The sequence below is a fragment of the Pinus tabuliformis genome, chromosome 1_1, assembly GCF_031772625.1.
Source record: "Pinus tabuliformis cultivar Carrire ecotype Pingquan chromosome 1_1, CPIR1, whole genome shotgun sequence".
Lineage (NCBI taxonomy): Eukaryota > Viridiplantae > Streptophyta > Pinopsida > Pinales > Pinaceae > Pinus > Pinus tabuliformis.
In genome coordinates, this window is record NC_142297.1 from 816,380,816 (window position 1) to 816,390,373 (window position 9,558).

The following is a 9,558-nucleotide window of genomic DNA, read 5'->3' on the forward strand; positions in this document are numbered from 1 at the left end:
AAAATAGGTGATTGGTACCTATACCAAAACCACACAGTCATCAGAATCTATGGTTGTGAGCTCTGTCCTTACAGGCTCCCAAGGTATGTACCGATGAGATTGTTCGCCTTGGAATACTATAGGAAACTCATTAGTTCTGACCTCACCCACTTTCATAGTGCCAAAAAGAAAGCCCACCTCAAATTTAAAGACCATCTAGGCCCCTTCATCATGAATAAGAAAGAAGGTTGGCAAGAGGCTGATCAAATTCTCAGGGATAAATACAAACTAAAGAGGAGCTTCTGGTGGGTCCCTTATGACCCAGAAGGCTTCATCAGTGCTAGAAGAGTCAAATATAGGCTGCTAGGTTATGATCACTGTAAATATCCGCAAATTGAGCAGTATGCCAATCAAGATGAGTGGTTGCAAGGCACATTAGTTGAGGAATTAACTCAAGAGGAGATAATGGAGAAAAATGTCAAGGATTTAGAAAAAACTCTTGACTTGGATTCTGTGAAGCAGGTAACTTTCAAACAACCACATCAAATTGGAGAAGGCACATCCACTGCTGCATCCACACCGGCCACCCAGGGGCCATCTACATCAGCAACAGGTACAGAAAATGGCAAGGGGATAATGGGTGCAAAAAAAGAAGTGGTCACAGAGCAGCCGGCTTCTTCAATTGGGCAACAGCAAGAACAGACTCCTCCATAACAAACAGAGGCACCAACAGTGCCTGCCCTACAGACTCCTGCACATGAGGAAAGAGGCAAAAAACGAGACCGAGAGGAGTCCACACCTGCTAGTGGATCCACTCAGCAACCCGAAGCCAAAAGGCAAAAGGTTGATTCTCCAGTTATAGAAGAAATCAGTGAAGAAATCCTTGGAAGTCCAAGGAAAGATAAAGAAGATAGCCAGCAAACAGCCACAAGCTCTTTTCAACAAGAGCAAGAAAGACAGCATGGCATGGAGGTGTCCTCATCCACTCAGCAAAGAAAGAAGCCATCTAGCAACAAGGCCACCTTCAAAGAAATTAAGGCACAAAATGAGCTACTAAGAGTGCAGTTATATGACCAATTTCTCAAGGCAACACTGGCCAAACAAGAAAGGCTGATGGCAGCATATGATATCAAAGAGGAAAAGATGATCCTCAGCCATTTTAAACCCAAAATACAGTAGCCTCACTCAACTGCAGATTATGTTAGAACAAAGTTGGAGGTCATGGCAAAAGACATTCACCCCATGGATCAGATAGAACTGCATAAGCAAACAGGGGAAATGGTCTATGCCACATTGGTAGACAGGGCCACAATGGCACATGAATTAAAGGAATCACTGAAGAACACTAATACTCAACTTGATTTAGAGAGAATGTCCTCCACAGCCAAAGACAACAGAATCAAAACATTGGAGGACATTATTGTGGACTTATGACATGATCCTAAGGATCCTAAGGGTGTGAGGGCCCTTATGAAAAATTAGGATGATGACATTGCTGCATTGAAGAAGAGATTGAGATTGCTTCCTACCGAGCACCCTCAAACAAGAGAAATGCAGAAAGAAAAGGAAGCTGAGGATCAATTGGATCTAATGATGAATCTGAACCAAAGAGTAATTGATCTGGAAGGGGAGCTGGAGAAAGCACTGCAAGAAAAACAGGGAGAATCAACCTCCCAACCTCATCAAACTGCCCCAACTACTGCAGCAGCTACAGAGGTAGCAGTGACCCCTCCAACGGCTACAACAACTACAGATGCTGCAGCGGCAACAACAACAGCTCCTGGGGCTAGCATAAACATGGATGATTTGACCAAAGCTGTCAAAGAGCTGGAGCTTCAGGCTACAAAGATCAAACAAGCCAAAGAAAGAATGGTTGAGCTAGAAACAAAATATGACAAATCCAAAATGACAGTAGCAGAGCAGAACAAAGAGATTAAGGCCCTAAAGGAAAAAATTAAGGCCTTGGAAAAGGAACTAAATTTAGAGAATACTCTGGCAGAGATAAAGAAGATTTTATGGACCCGGATTGACCACTCTATTACCAAACAGTGGAAGTCAATCAAAACAGTGCATGAGCAGATGGAGTTAATAGGCCAAGTACAAGTTGAAAGCCAGAAGGCCAGAACAGCACTAGGAAATATGCCAGAGTAGGTCAACAGGATGATACATTTCCTCAACAATCACACCAAGGAAGAGTTGGCAGCCCTAAACATCAGTAGTAGAACAGATGCTGTTCTAACAGCTAAAAAAGTGCTGACCCTCAGAAATTTTGTGCAAACTTTGGAAAGAAAATGTCAGGAAATGCAGGCTGAGGTGGATGACTACAAGCTTAAAATGGGAGCATTGCAAGACAAAGGATTGCCCAGCCTATTGACCGGCGCAGGAAGACTGCTCACCCGTGAGCAATATGCCACTAGGATGACCAATTTTATTGCAAATCAGATCACAGCATCCACTAGCACTTCTGAAGAAGCAGGACCTCCATCAGGGCAGAGCCTCTATAACAAGCTAGAAAATTTATTCTACATTGAGCATGAAATTAATCACTTGTTTGAGGTCCCACCAAATTTTTACAGGTACACAGAGGCAGATTAAACTTTAATAAAAATACGAAGACACCAACTGCCTAAGGAGGATTAGTGGCAATCCATGCTGCAAATTATGCCCCACTAATCTCAGTTCGGTCTCTTCTAATCAGCGTCAGGTCAACAAAAATTAATGCAGCATGAAGACAGCAGGCAGGGCGGGTGAGAATAATGACTCAGCCAAGTACTGGGACAACAAGCCAAAGAAAGGAAACGCGCAAATTTTGGACAACACGGCTCCAGCCGACTCAATGGGTCACAAAAGTCAATATTTTCTGACAAAGATGGACAACTAATGCACTAAATAGTTATTTCAACATTTACTCTCTCAGCTGTAATTCCTCAGGGGTTGGCATAGAATTTATGAGCCATTAACTCATCAGCTAGATATTTTTGTACCAAAATTTTGTATATATACCTCCCCACACAACGTATTTGGGGTTGGTGATTTTCTCTCTGAGACACTGTTTTGTATATTTTCAGACTATCTAATACAAAAGGCTGGAAAAGTTCACTATCTCTGCACTGTTTGATGTCTAAATGATGATCTGCGTTCTGCTACAGAATTCCTGTGTTGTCTAATGGAACAATAAGTTATCCTGAACTATGTTTTGTCTTTTTATGTTTGTTTAACTCATATATGTGTTTCACTAGCTTAGCAATAGAGAAAAAGAATAGTACAGGAATTGTTTGACTACACCCTATGCTCAATCTCTGTTGTTAAATATGTTTTCTTCAGAATTAATCATAAACATGAATTCTTAATTGCTCATGTTTGTATTTGTTCTATCAATATGAATGTTATTCAGGAATTCTTAAAGGCTCCTAAGCAATGCTCCCACTATTCCCCCTATCAATTCACTGAAAGATCCTTAGTTGCCTTTCACTCCCTGATTTCATCCCATCATATTATAGATTTGAAAAAATTGTTCCATAGATGCTTGTCTGGCTCTGTAGCATAACTTCTCCCTCAAAAGGACACTTCCAGCGGTTAACCATCATGGACTCCATGCCCAATGGCCTAGATCATCCTGCAAAAACATACCTGTTCTGACTGAAATCATCATCCCAACAAATTCAAAACAAAACCCTGTGCACCATAGCTAGCCTAAAACCACATCAAAACAAATCTAAATCAGATAGAGAGAGCCCTCTCTGGTTACAGGTAGGCTAGGACCTGTGGCCAAAAGATTGGTTAGTGGTTACCTCAGCCGTATTCCCTTCGGAGTCAAAGGGAACAACCTGAGTGTTAACAATGCCCAATATATCACCTTGATCAAGGAGGGGAATTGAACTGATGACTTCACATCAAGGAGTGCCTTAACAAAGCAACTAATCATTGTCTATAAAAGACCTCGTGAACATTTTTTTTAATTGATTGAAATTGTTCATTTGAATAATTTTTTGTAGTTTATTTAATGAATTGTGAAATATATATATATATATATATATATATATATATATATATAGATATATAAAGAAATTATATAAAATTGACAACTATTATATATTACTAAATAAAGATGATATCTCTATTTCAAAAATTATTTATTTATTATGCAAAAATAATATTTCTGATTTATCTTGACAATTTAGTACCTAAAATTTATGTCCCATGAAGTTTTTATTTTCGCATTCAGCTTGCCAACAACCAGAGGTAGTCACACCCTTTCCCTCTTCCCAACTATCTCCGCTACCGGGCGCAACAAAGCCTTAAAGCTACTTTTAGGCGGAAATAATTCCAAACGCCGTCGAACCACAATGCGGGCGATTGGTTGTTGGCGGTCCACTGCCAGATGGCGGCCACCCCCTGGAACTTGATGCCAAAGACCTCTTTTACTATGAACTCAATGCCAATTCCCCTCGATTGGGGAGGGGAATTGATGACTTCACATCAAGGAGTGCCTTAACAAAGCACCGAATCATTGTCTATCAAAGACCTTGTGAACATTTTTTCTTGATTGATTGAAATTGTTCATTTGAACTAATTTAATGAATTGTGAAATTATATATATATATATATATATATATATATATATATATATATATATATATATATATAATATATATATATGATGACATCTCTATTTCAAAAATTATTTATTTATTATGCAAAAATAATATTCCTGCTTTATCTTTCCAATTTAGTACTAAAATTATGATGACAACTAACTCTTAACATACTCCATCATTGCCACCTCCATCTTGAAACACAATTTTTGATGGAGGTATCTCGCAATTTACAGAAGGTTGTGCATGTTTCCATTGCGAACAACGATATGCTTTTTCATAGTCTTAGTGAGTCATTTAGCATTATCTTTCACTCAATGAATTGTCTAATCTACGCATCTAAGTAGAAGTAATATTTTGATATCATTTAAAGCTACGTAACGTTTTAATATTCTCGTTCAAATTGAAGTTTCCACTTTGTAATGAAAAAATATCATGTTAGATGTGAAAAAGGAGTTGTTGCAATAAGATTTACAGGTTTCAATGTAAGTGTGTTCTAAGTTTGTTTGTTAGATTTTGGGTTAGGGTTTAAGAATTTTAGTTGTGTGAATACAAAAAACTTTGGAAAGTTGAAAGGTCATTTGTAATGAATGGAACCACATCGTAATATTCACGGAGACACTACAAATACTACCATTTTAGAGGAGCATTCAGCTCCTGTTGAGGGAGAGAACCATAACATTTCTTTGCTACCTGTTGTAGATAGTACTGTCACTGGTGCTGAAGGTAATAAATACAATGGAAATGTTAGTGTAATTGTTGGAGCTTTCCCTATCGAGGGTTTGCTCACAAATGGGAGAAAAGCCATGACTACTGAGCAACATCCCTGTAATGGCGAGGTTGAGGTTATGATGCAAAAGGTTGTGGCTGTAGAGCAAGCACCTTTGCCAAATACCCTGGTTGATGCAGAAGCTCTATTTCAAGAGGGCTGCATATGCAAGAATCTGATCCGGATTTAAACAGGAATGCAACAAATTATAGATATAACCATATACACAAAGATGCAGTGGAAATAATCCTTCATTTCATTAATGGAAAATACTGAAATATGCTTACAACCAGGAATGGAAATAAACCAGCTAAGGCAATGGTAGCTTATCTCTAAGAAGAGATGTGGTGGCTACATGCGTCTAAACTGTGTTACAATGAGGATCGAAGGCCTATTTATTGTTGAGAAACAATGGAAAACCCTTAACATTCCAAAACCTAACCCTAGGAGATGAAACACCAAACTGTGGGCCCCGATTGGGTAAATTGGTACATCAACTTCCCGGGGTCGTAACTTTGGCATACGATCTCCGTTTGACGTGTACAATAGCTCGTTAGAAAGATCTATCCGAGCACTACCACTTTAGGGCCTCAAAATGGCTCGAAAAGTTTAGGACCCAAAAAACTGCTAAAAATAGTAAGTTGTGCTACAATTAAGGAAACTGAAAAGGCTGAGAGAAACAATGGTGGGGGTCCAGGTGGACTTGGCAGGCGGCCACCAATATCCACCTAGATCATTCCTCCCCCCTAAGGAAGCAATGGTCCCCATTGCGTTGAGTTCCTCCATGAGATGAGGAAACTTTTGCTGAACTTGTTCCCTGGTGAGCCACTTGCCCTGCTGAAGGAGTTGGCATGCTTTGACAACTCGATACAGTTGGATATTCTGTTGGCGAATGTTCTTGATCTGTGTGTCCATGATCCGATCAGTTGCAACTTTTTCCATGCAATCTGGATTTAATTTTGTGGGTTTGAGTCGTTCTACAATGTCAGATGTATCTAGCAATGGTAGAAAGTATGGTCGAAGGCGATCCACATTGAACACTGGGTGCAGGCCAAGGAATGGGGGAATGCTGAGCTCAAATGAATTGTCTCCCATAGCCTTAGTAATGGTGTAAGGACCATATCAGAGTGGTCTCAATTTCCGATAGGCTCCAGTAAGGCGTTCTTTGCAAATGCAACCAGACTTTGTCACCCACCTGAAACTTGTGTGGCACCCGATGTTGATCATGTCGCTACTTGTACTTGGCATTTGATTTCTCAAGAATGTCATGGACCTACTGGCGAATATGTTGGATGCACTCAATGAAGCTGGTGGCCTTATCTGTTTCGGACTAGACATGAGCTGAATTTATGTGAGTAGCTGCAAGTGGTATGGCCACATCAATGGTGCATAGTGGCTGGAATCCCAAACCCACCTGAAAAGGGCTATGGCCAATGGAGCTGTGAAGAGCTCGGTTGTAGCTGTGCTGAACATAGGGGAGGCTCTCGTCCCATGTGCGTAGATGCTTTGAGTTATACATGCGCAGAATGAGCACAATCATCCCATTGACAACCTCTGTCTGGCCATCAGTTTGAGGATGGAAGGCTGTGGACATCGTGAGTTTGGTGTCCAGCATTGACCAGAGACTGGACCAAAATGTGCTGAGAAACCAACTGTCCCGATCTGAGATTATAGACTGTGGGATCCCAAAGTGCACCCACACTCGTTCAAAGAAGAGTTTAGCAGTGGCTTCTGCTGTGATATTCTTCTTGCAGGCCGCCATAATGTCCATCTTCGAGAACCTGTCGACGACCACAAAAACACAGTCATTTCCATGCTTAGTGGAAGGAAGGCCTGACATGTAATCCATGGAGATGGATTCCCAAGGTCGACTAGGGGTAGGCAACGGGGTATAGAGGCCGTGCTTCTTAATGGTCAGTTTGGCAATGGCACAGGCAGTACATGATCTGATGTACTTCCCAACATCATGTTGAAGATTCGGCCAATAGAAATAATTTTGCAGTACTGCCACTGTTTTCTCGACCCCGAAATGCCCAGCAGCCTGATTGTAGTGTGCTTCCCAAATCATCTTGGCATGCTCACTTGAAGGAACAAAAAGGTGACCCAGGTGGCATAACCGGGCATCCTAGAGGTGAAAATCTGGAACATGCCGACCCTCCAAGAGTGTCTGGTATGTGTGGCTCAATTCTGGGTCACTTTTGTAGAGAAGTGGCCAATCAGAAGTCTCGTGCCCACAAGAGTTGAGCACAGTGGTTAACGCCATGATCGGTGGTCAACTGAGGTAATCTGCAACATTACTGGTGCTGCCCTTCTTATACTTGATATTCAAGTGGAACTGTTGCAGGTATGTAGACCACTTCTGATGGTGATCATTCTGCAATTTTCCTTAGGTCTGTATGAACTGCAGGGGTCGGTGGTTTGTGTGGATGATCATTTCCTTCCCCAAAATGTAATGCTTCCATTGTCGGCAGGCCTATAGAATGGAATACATATCTTTATCATAATTGGGGTACTTCCGGACTGTGTCTGAAAGTGTTTCACTGTGATATTCCACTGGATGTCCATGTTGAGTAAGGACTGCCCCAATAGCATAGTCAGAGGCATCTGTCTCGACCTCAAATGGTTGTTGTAAATCTGGTAACACGAGCACTGGTGCCTGTTGAGGGCCCAGAAATTGGGTCGACAACAAGGGGGATACCCACCCGGTCCGGAACTTGGTTGGCAGCTCCTTGTTCGTTTGGTATAGCGGGCCCGACTGGGGATAATGAAACCAGTTTCCCAATCTAAGGGGTGTGTGTGTGTGTAGAGTTTGATGATGCTGATCTAGAAGTGTTTTAAGCTAATTTAATTCTAACTTCTAAACTGACTCTATGATATTGTAATATAACAAAAACAACACATCTAATCTATGCTAACCCGGGGTAGTTTTCCTCTATTATGCGATCTAAAAAGATTTCGAACAATAACTGGTAATAAAGATCATTCAGCTATCATAAGAATAGAAATCAATTAAGATAAACCATTTTGCATAAAAAGTTAGGCAAAACAGTTGTGAACATCATATCGCATAATAAGTTATTCATATGTCAAGCACAAATAAATGACTCCACCGTACAGAAGTGCCAAATGGTAACTCACACATTCATACGTTAACATATAAACAACTCAGCTGCATATCACTCTAAGAATATAAGCAGAAATTGGTCAAGAGATAAAAGTACCATTTACGACTGATTTCACTTATAAACTTCAAGCAATAACGATTTATCTCTACTTGTTCTAATATCTACTAAGAGTACAAAAGTGAAACATCAGTAGCAGACATTAAAATGCAAACATAAATAAATCTCGATCCATCCATTCATCAAAAACCCCCTCCGAGGGTGCAAAAGTGCATGTTCTGAGGACAAGTTTTTTGACAAATTTCCGGACCCTTCTCCAAATGCCATGAGAAGGGTTAAATACTACTAACTAATTAATCTTAATTACACAAATTTAGGAAACGGCTTTAAATGACCGCCCTTTTACTAAAACAAATTTATTTCTAAAAATTGAATCTAATTTCTAACCGTTTCTGTATCTGCTCCTTAGTGCTGTAAGCGATGCAACGTTCGCCTGAAAAGAGTCGGCTGGTTGTCTTTTCCTTTCGTTCGAGCGATAAAAATAGAAATAACAAGAGCTGGCACCTCTTTCTGACAAACTAGAAGATATTTTCGAAAATCTTCCTCTGGCTGGGTGTATTCGCTGTGTGTATACTTAGTATAACCCAGATTTCTTTCAAACTAATTGTGCTGTTGCTATTTCGGTTTCCGGCCGTGCGAATGACTCAATGAGTTAGGGATTTCGTTGCCTGAACAATCTTCTATATTGAAAATTGCTTCCGTTCTTTGTTCCAGGATTTTCTGGAGCGTCCTCCCTCTTTAGTGTTTTTCTTTTTGCTTTACCCAGTCTGAGCTTCAAGATCTTTTGTGAACATGCTGCTTTTGTGCGCCTTTGACTCTGAGTCTTGGATAGTCGATTTCCATCAGTATCTGTTGAGTGATACTCTGGAATCCGCGGTCCTACTGCATGCGCCACCCATTTGCGAAGGCATCTCCTCTCTGTTCTCCTAGTATTGGCGCTTTCCCCTTTTCCTTAGATGTTTCCTGCATATTGATTTATATTAGTCGCTGCCTTATAGTTTACGCAAAGGAAAAGTTAAATGACGAAAAGATT